General features: G+C 37.5%; 1 pseudogene; it reads left to right on the top strand.

Annotated features, from left to right (window-relative positions):
* The first annotated feature begins 3,986 nt into the window (after window positions 1-3,986).
* LOC119529011 lies at window positions 3,987-4,756 on the top strand (annotated as a pseudogene).
* Window positions 4,757-9,192: the final 4,436 nt, after the last annotated feature.

Below are 9,192 nucleotides of genomic sequence, written 5' to 3' on the forward strand. Positions count from 1 at the left end.
AGAATATTAAATTCATATATTCAGGTTATGAAATGTTTAACAATTACTCTATTTTTCTGTGAAGTGACAGAATTTTTTCATCATTACAATCCTCATTCCTATTTAGGCAATTCAGATATTCCTAATTCTGGTTGGAAAACTTAAATGAAAGCAGAAACTTTGGACTCCAGCAAAGAAAAGGCATATTTGATGTTGAAATTACTGTTTGTACTATGGAAGCCATGCTTGGTGGGAACCGTTTTGTAGTCACAGTGAACAGTGGGAGGATTTCCAGTTGTGACCATAATACCTACTGCCTGTTTGGGATCTTTTGGGACATAGGAATAGCCTCAGCCAAGGGAGGGTCTTCCTTTGAAGAAGAGACAGCAAGTTTTGCTATCTGCAGTTGTCTTCCATCCCACATAAGCAGCTGTGACCTCAGGTCAGTCAAACACTAAGGCACAATGCTATACTTATTAATATAGTTCTTATTTAGCTTAATTGGAACTTGGCATATTTCAATGCTTTCCAACTGTGGTAATTTTCTTCTAGTCTATGGAAGATATTCCATTAAAGACTTGAATGTTCATCCCACAGTCATCTACTGAAAACAGATGATTTTTTTTTACATACTATATGTGGTAGTTTGAATCTGTCTATACCCCAGCAAAACATGTTCTTAAATTTAACCCATTCCTGTGAGTGTAAACCTATTGTAAGTACAATCTTTTGATGAGGTTATTTTGGTTAAGCTATACCCCACCTCATGAGGATGGGTCTTAATCCTATTTCTGGAGTCCTTTATAAGGGAATGAAATTCAGATTTGAGAGAGAGAAAGCCATGGAAGCAAGAAACTGAAAGACACATGGAAAAGGAGAGAGAGACCTGCAGACACCACCAGATGCCTTGCCATGTGGCAGAGGAGCCAAGGATCACTGGCAGCTGGTCTTTGGGAAGAAAGCATTTTCTTGATGATGCATTGATTTGAATGTTTTTCTGGCCTCAAAACTATCAGCAAATGAATTCCCATTATATAACCGACCCATTTCATGTTATTTACTTTGAGCAGCCGAGGAAACTAAAATACTATATTAACAAGAAATATCAAAGAATGTCGGAAGAATTTAAACAAATGGAAAAAAATAAAAATAAAATATGTATTTTATATGAATTTAAAGTTTATAAGGGAAAATTTAAAAGACTAACCATCTTATGAAAAGTGCTCAAACTCACTAATGAACAAGAATGCAAATTAAAATGAAATAATTTATATATCATATACAAGTTATTTTTAATCATGAGTACTTCTTTATAATACGGTTTCAGTGAGTTAGTAGTCTCTTTTGCAATAGGTGGAAATTTAAATTGTTTACAATATTTTTGAAAAGCAACATGGGTGATATCAAAAACTTGACAATGGTCAATCTCACTGAGCTAACAATTTTTTGTCTAGAAATTTTATTTGAAAATAATGCAAAGTGCAGATGGAAATGTATCCACAAAGGTGATCATCACAACATTATTATTTATAACATTGAAACAATAGGGACAATTGGGGAATTCTTCAAAACATTATTGTATATTCATATTATCGAATATCATGTGGCATAAAAAGAATATTCATCAAAAATGCTTTTGTGACATGAGATCAAGCAAATGAAATAATATTAACCTGTACTGTATGTTAGTTAACATACTGTATTTAACATATATATACTGCATGAAATTAGCATATATTGTATGATCCGGCTATGTAACATTATACACATTTGGAAGCAAACGCATATACAAAAATTATTAAAAAATGAAAAAGTGAACTACAAAAAAAAATAATCTTTAATGGATGATTGGAACAAAAGGGCACAGATTATTTATGAAATAGGTTGACCTCCTCAGACCTATATTACTCCTTCAAAAGATTTTTGTCCAAATATCTTATATATTCCATCTCAGCTTTTGTCATGACACTCTTGCCTTCTCTCCTGAATCAAATTTTTCCTGAAGTACCTAAGTGTGTTCTGTATTTCAAAGAACAGAATGCAGTGGAAACTTTTCTTTCTGGCAAAAGGAATCTGAATTAATGACCTTTTTGTGAAAACCTCAGAGGTACTGAAGGCTGTATAGCACCTTTCCTTACCTAATCCACTAATTATTATTTATTTCTGGATCTCTACAAACTAGTCTCCATTCTGGACTTAACCATGTGACTTGTCTGTCCCTGGCTGCTGCTGCTACTCGTGCCCCAGATAACTGTCAGCTTCCCACAAAGTTTCTTGGAGATGATACCACCCATCGCTGGAATGCTAGAAACTTTGTCAAAGAAGGATTTTGGCATACTCCTCAAGCATATCATAATTCCTGTGCTCAAATGAGTGGGGCTCTGCTCAGAGGGAGGGGAGAAGAGCTTCCTCTCCAATGCTGGTCACATTTTGCACACACATGCACATGCACACACACATGCATGCACACCCATAAAGAACAACTTCAGAGTTTTAGAAAATCTTTGGTGTATGTCCCACAACTCCTGTTTAAAGACTCAAGTGAGTGATAAAATCCTTTACATGTAATTTATCCTTCTCTTTTACCTCCCCTTTGTCGTTTTCTTTACCAATCCATATCTCAGCATTATCAAACTCTAATTTTCCTTCTTCTTCCACAGTTACAAAACAAATTCTTCCATGTGTGGAATAGGAGACAAACCTACTACTAGAATGCTGGAGTGCATACAATCATGCAAATGTGGTGATAGGAGTGGTGCTGAGGTGGATTTTCCCACTAGCTCCAAAAAGACAAATGTGCTCTATTATATTATAGGTCAACTAGACACATCAGTGAGAAGAGACACCATAATTAACATCCTGGATTCCTGAAGGGAATCTGTGGGATAGCATGGCCACTCACCTGGAGGAAAGAATATGTTTGTCTTGTTCTATTAAAAAAATTGGGGAGGAGACAGGCGCTATCTGTCGCAAGACCCGGGAGACGGCTGAGGTACCGGCTGCTGCTGTTTCAGAAGCTTCTCCCTCCCGAGCCCACGCCTGGTCTACGGGTGAGGGGCGGGTGGGCCCGACCGGGCCTGTGGAGGCGCGCAGGGTCCTCTGTGGTGAGGGAGGACTTCGAGCTGCGGCCTGTCAGGCCCAATGAGGGAGGCGCCCACACTCCTGAGAGGGTAAGATGACGGCTGGAGACAGCGGCTTTAGTGGCGGCGGCATGGATCCTTTCCTCAGCGATCCCGACGAGGACCACGAAGGGGTAGCGAGGAGCGGCGGTCAGGACTTCGGCCGGGTCTCCGGGTGGCCTAGATCCCGGCTCCGCGGGTTCGCTCTCGCCAGCGGATCCCGTGGTCCTGGGGAGCGCTGCGCGGCCGGGCTCCCTGGGGAGACAGCGGCGCCGGGAAACAGCGGGGACACCCGGCCCGATGGTCACTTGATGCGGTCAGTGCTTGCAGACCGCCCTGGAGCTGCACACCGAGCTGCTGGGGAGCCGCCGCGAACCTCCTCGGCTGCGCGACTACTTCTCCAACCCGGGCAACCTCGAGAGGTAGAGCTGGAACCCGCCTAGGGTGGGAGCGAGGGGCATCCTGCAGCAGTTATGCACTTCATCCTGAAGAATGTTATAGTTAGAAATTGTGTCTAATCCTCCAGATCGTTGATTTCATACGTTAAACATTCAACTCCTTGAAATTGACCTAGGATTATGGAATCAACACTGGCCTGGACCTGAAAGACTGGCTCCTAGTCCAAGCTCTGCCACTACTTAACCGGGAAAACTTGGAAGGCATAGGCTACAACCAGAAGCTGGAAGTCAGTGGAACTCAAAAGAGAAAGTAAAAGGTGCTACCATATGCATTGCCACTTTATGGAAAAGCCAAGGAACCCCAAAGATTGCCGCTAGTCAGAAGATACCAACCTGGAGAAGAAGCAAGCTTTCTAGCCTCTGAAACCTTCACGTTACAAAGAGTATAGTAAAACCACCATTTTCACCTTTCAAAGGGACCCAGCATTTAATGCAGTCTCCACAGAAAGCTGCTGTTACTGCCAACACAGTCAATCAAAAAATCAGATTGGACCAAACCACCTGGACATACTTCAGTCCTCAAAATGCCCACAGCCAAGAAAAAAGGCCTAAACTCAGGAAAAACGTCTTCCTGCTTTATATTCTACATTTCTTGCTTCTATAAATTTGCCAGTTAGAGACCATGGCATTCCATATGATAAAGATTCCTGGGACATCTAAAATAGTGGTATATACAGTTGTGCCTATGTAAACAAGCATGGAAACTCTGGCCTTCACCTCGATCAGAAGAGAATCAAGCAGCTACCTGACCACTTTGGCCTGGGACCCATGAATGTGATGCTCCAGCAGACTGTGCAGGCCTGTGTGGTTTGTGCCCTTCAAACTAAGACCGTTTTTGGAGAAGTGATAACTATCTCCTTGGATGGGGAAAATCATTCCATCCATCTCCATTCAGTGAGTAGCACGTAATTTTCTCTTCACTTTCTCAAGACCTGCCACAGCCTGAAGTATGATAGCCTTTAGTAGCCAGCATTTTAGCTCTTTTTAGAGCTATCTCCCATCAGAAGTTGTTTTCTATCTCACTGTCTTTTGGTATTTTCTCTATGAAGACATGACTTTGCTTTACATTTAACAAAAGCCTCTGGCCAGACACAGTACTTTTCTGACTTGAGACCCTCACTCTTGGCTCATTCCTTCCTAATCAAGATTTCTCTCTCCTTTAAATCCAAATTTATATTTCTCAAAACTTTGCACTGATTGGTTCCTTTGAAACAATCACAAACGGGATTAGATACAAAGCCATTTTTTTTTTAAAGAGTTTATTAGAGTTGCAAAACAAAGACTTTGGGAAATTCTGTTTAAATAGAGGCAATGAGGGGCAATGGTAGTATTAGAGCCTTAATTTCAGAAGTGCTGACTTCAAAACTTGACTCACCCATTTACAGGCTCTATAACATGAGCAAGCTCTATCTCTTTGGGCTACAGTGTCCTCATCTGTAAAATGGAGATAATAGAAAATGTTGAACATCTTTTTTGAAAAAAAAAAAAAAGTTTGGGAGGATGAAGGCTAAAGCAGCGCAAAGAATAACACTCCTATGAACTACCACAATCCCAATATTTATTTTATCAAGAAGAAAACATCTATTTTGCTTAATCAAGAGATGACAAAGGACTACCATGGAGAGACAGTTAAAGTTAATTTCAATTTCTACTACTGAATTAATTAATCCTAAGGATTTTCCAGGGGCTCATGTTACTTTAATAATTAACACTCTTTTGTGCTTTTTATTTATTGTTTTCTTTGGTGCTTTGTGATAAAAATAAAATTCACTTCTTATCTTATTGGACTCACACACGGTTGGAAAACCAAGACATCTTTTTGAGATGTGGTGTTTGGACTCCACCTTAGATAGCCTTACCTGTTCAAAAGAACTCTTTTCTTTATGTTTCTTGTGCAAACACCTGTGCTTTCTTTTTTTTCCTTGGAGGAAGGCAAACAACTTAACAGAATCTTTGTCTATTCACAATTATTTCCTTTTGGCGTTTTAGTCGATGCCTTATAGGTGAACCTGAACAAGGGATTAGTAAATCCTTGTGAATGTGTGAAAGAGCAATTGTAATTTTTCTCTTCCCAACACAAGCATGATTTACTTTGTGTTTATGGCAATAACCACATGGGTGCATTGTACATGTATTAACCTACTTTAAGGAATAAATCACAGACATACTTGAGCTGAGAGTGGGGGAAGGTTGCTATTTTAGGCAAACAAGTGAACTTTGTAAGCTGGTTGTGAAAACCTACCCTGTAAGAGTTAGCAGAGCTAATTCTGTCAAGGATCAGTGAAGTTTGACATGACTGCCTTCGCGAAAAAGCTGCAAAGATCATATTATGCACTGTAGCCCTTTAGGAAGCATAGCAGAAGCAATTTGGACCAATTCTGTCAATGAACATCTAAGTAACCTGGAAGAATAGCTCTTTGAAAAGAAGTTTATGAGGTTTGGGATTAGGGAAGGAGAGAGGGCTATGTGTCAAACTCTTCCTCTCCCTAAATCAAAATTGGGCTTCAAACCCTTGGAAACTACAAATTTGCCATTTGCAAAGAAAGAAAGCTAGAGAAAAGCATTAACCTAGAAAAAACACATCAGGGCCTTCGGGGTGTTTTCCACTAAATCCACAGCTCTGAAGCTTTCCATCTTCCTCTTGAGACCAGGGCATTGCTGAGCTCTATGATCTGTGGGAGTAAAGAGAGAACATTTCTCTGTACACTATATTTTTAAAAATAGTTTTATTCTCACACCATGCATCTCATCCAAAGTGTACAATCAGTAGCTTTCTGTATAATCACAGAGTTGTGCATTCATCCCACAGTCAATTTAAGAATATTTTCATTGCTCAAAAAAAAAAAAAAAAATCCAGACACTTTATACCCCTCCATTATTGAGACTTACTTTGGTATAGTACCTTTGTTACCACTGAGGTAAGAATATTACAATGTTACTGTAAACTGTAGTCCATGGTTCTCATTAGTTGTTCTACACACTTTGTGAAATCATTATTGTCTGGAGGAAAGAGGCGCCACATTGTCTCTAATAGCTGAAGTCAGAATTGACTGCCCTGGAATAAAGTAAACACACAGAAGCAAAAATAGCAATGGCTTTTAGCCAGAAATACAGATAATTTCAACAATTGATCATGGAGCAAGTGACTTTTCCACACTATGAAAAAGATATGAAAATAAGCTTTTCTTAGTCTATGTGCTGAATTTCCCAATCAGATAAACCAGACCTAGTAAGTTATTATGAGCAGTAATGGATTATAACCTCTGTTGAAAATTTATAACCTTTACTGAATTTATAAAATGTATAAAACATATAGCCTCTGTTGAAAAAGCCTAAGCAAAGTTCCTTGGTGCTTAACTATGCAGCATAATTAATATGGATAATCACAGCCTCTCTTCTCCCACTGTGATACATACAAGGATTTTGTTTGTTTTTTCATAGAAACAGATTCTGATTTTATACTTGGTGACTTAGCAATGATTCTGATACTGAAGAAACACCAAAGACATTTAAAAATGTCTTGTTACTCAGAATAAGATTACCTACTTTGACATGGGGGGAAAAAAAGCACACACAGTTTGAATAAAGAAACCCAATGATTTTTGCATAACAGCTAGAAAAAGTTACTTATTGAGCTTGGGAATAAAAGCTTCTTTTTCAATTTAAAAAGAATTATTAAGAGCTGTTTGCCAGTTTTTATAACATCAAGTTTAATAAACGCTATTGTGTTTTTCCAGTGATGCAGTGTTGAAGAATTCTGTGCAAAATATTTTCCAAGATATCATTATTGTGTTTTTGGTGCTAAATGCCTGTGGATAAGATCTGATCTCACTGTCCTTCTGCTCTTCTTTTGTCTTTGTCTCATGTAGCAGCTTGCACTGCCTTCTCTTTATTAGGATAATTAGGTTTTCAGTGCATCAACACATTCCTGGTTCTTCTCATCTCCAGGCTACTACTCATTCATGGATACCCCCCTATCAACTTTGGAAAGCCCAAATGAAAGGATCAAAAGCCACATCTTATATATTGTCTCATTAAAACTGTTGGCAAATTCAATCTCCATTTGTTCCCTCTTGAAATCTCATTGAAACTATAATACAATGCTTGTTTTTTTTGCTTTTTCATTTCATTGTTTGTTTCTTTGCTTTAATATGTAAAACCACAAGGTTAGGGAAAATGGATGAGATGACCACAGTGCCTATTGCTTGTTGGTTTTCAGATTTTTGGCAGTCTGTCCTTCATACTTGAGTCAAGGTATTTGAAGACTATTATGAATCTGTCCAACCAAAGAAAAAAGACCAAAAGATACTGGGATTAGGAATTCCACTATAAAAGGCCCAAACAGACAGCCTCACAAAGAATACTAAAGGTGGCAAGTACTTCCCCAAAAGTTCACATTTCCACTTAACTTTTAATATGATTCTCTGAATTATAACTGTACAACTACGGATCACCAGGCATCTAGGAAAAGCCTGAAACATGAATGATAAAGAACCAAGCAATCATCCCATTAAAAATCAACATGGATTCAAACTCTCCAGTTAAAAGGCAGAGATTGGCAGAATGGACAGAAGAGCAACAAATAATTTGCAATGGGCTGAAGAAGAAATCACAAGGGAAATTGCAAAATATTTTGAGACAAATGATAACAATGACAAAATATGCCAAAATTTATAGGATACAGAGAAAGTAGTGCTATTATGGAGATTTATAGCTGTAAGTATCTACATTAAAATAGAGGAAATACTCCAAGTTAATAATCTAACTTGACATTTCAAGGAAATAGAAAAAGAGCAAAATAAACCCTAAGCTAGCAGGAAGAAGAAAATAATAAAGATTAGAGCAGATATATATTAAAAAGGTAATAGAAAAACAATATAGAGAATCAATGAAACCAAAAGTTAGCTCTTTGAAAAGATCAACAATATTGACGAACTTTATTTAGACTTACTTAGAAAAAAGAGTGAAGAATCAAATTATTAAAATAAGAAATGAAAATGTGGACATCACTACCAATCTTACAGAAATAATTTAAAAAAAAAGATTGTATGAGAATACTGTGAATAATTCTACTCTAACAAATTAAATAACCTAGATGAAATGGACATATTCATAATAACACACAAATTACCAAATAGTGTCAACAAGAGATATAAAATCTGAATATAGATAGAATAAGAAAATAGATTGAATCAGTATTCAAAAATTTCCCCAAAAAGAAAAACTCAGAATCAGATTGCTTCACTGATGAATTCTACCCAAATATTTAAAGAATTAATTCTTTAAAACTCTCCAAAAATATGAGAAGAGGTTGTAATACCAAACTCATTCTATGAAGCTAGGATTACCCTAATACCCAATCCAGACAAAGACATTACAAGAAAAGAAAATTAAAGTATACCTTACAAATTAAGATATGAAAATCCTCAACAAAATACTAACAAAAGATATTCAGTGGTATATAAAAGGATTATATACCATGACCAAATGGAATTTAACCAAGGAATGCAAGGGTGGTTAAAAATATGAAATTGATCAATGTGTTAATATAATTGATCATGTATTAATATCATTGATATGCTATCTTCTTATTTTTATTAAGCAATAGAAGAAATGAAGAAAAAAGAGCACATGAT

Source organism: Choloepus didactylus, chromosome 3, assembly GCF_015220235.1.
Source record: "Choloepus didactylus isolate mChoDid1 chromosome 3, mChoDid1.pri, whole genome shotgun sequence".
Taxonomy (NCBI): domain Eukaryota; kingdom Metazoa; phylum Chordata; class Mammalia; order Pilosa; family Megalonychidae; genus Choloepus; species Choloepus didactylus.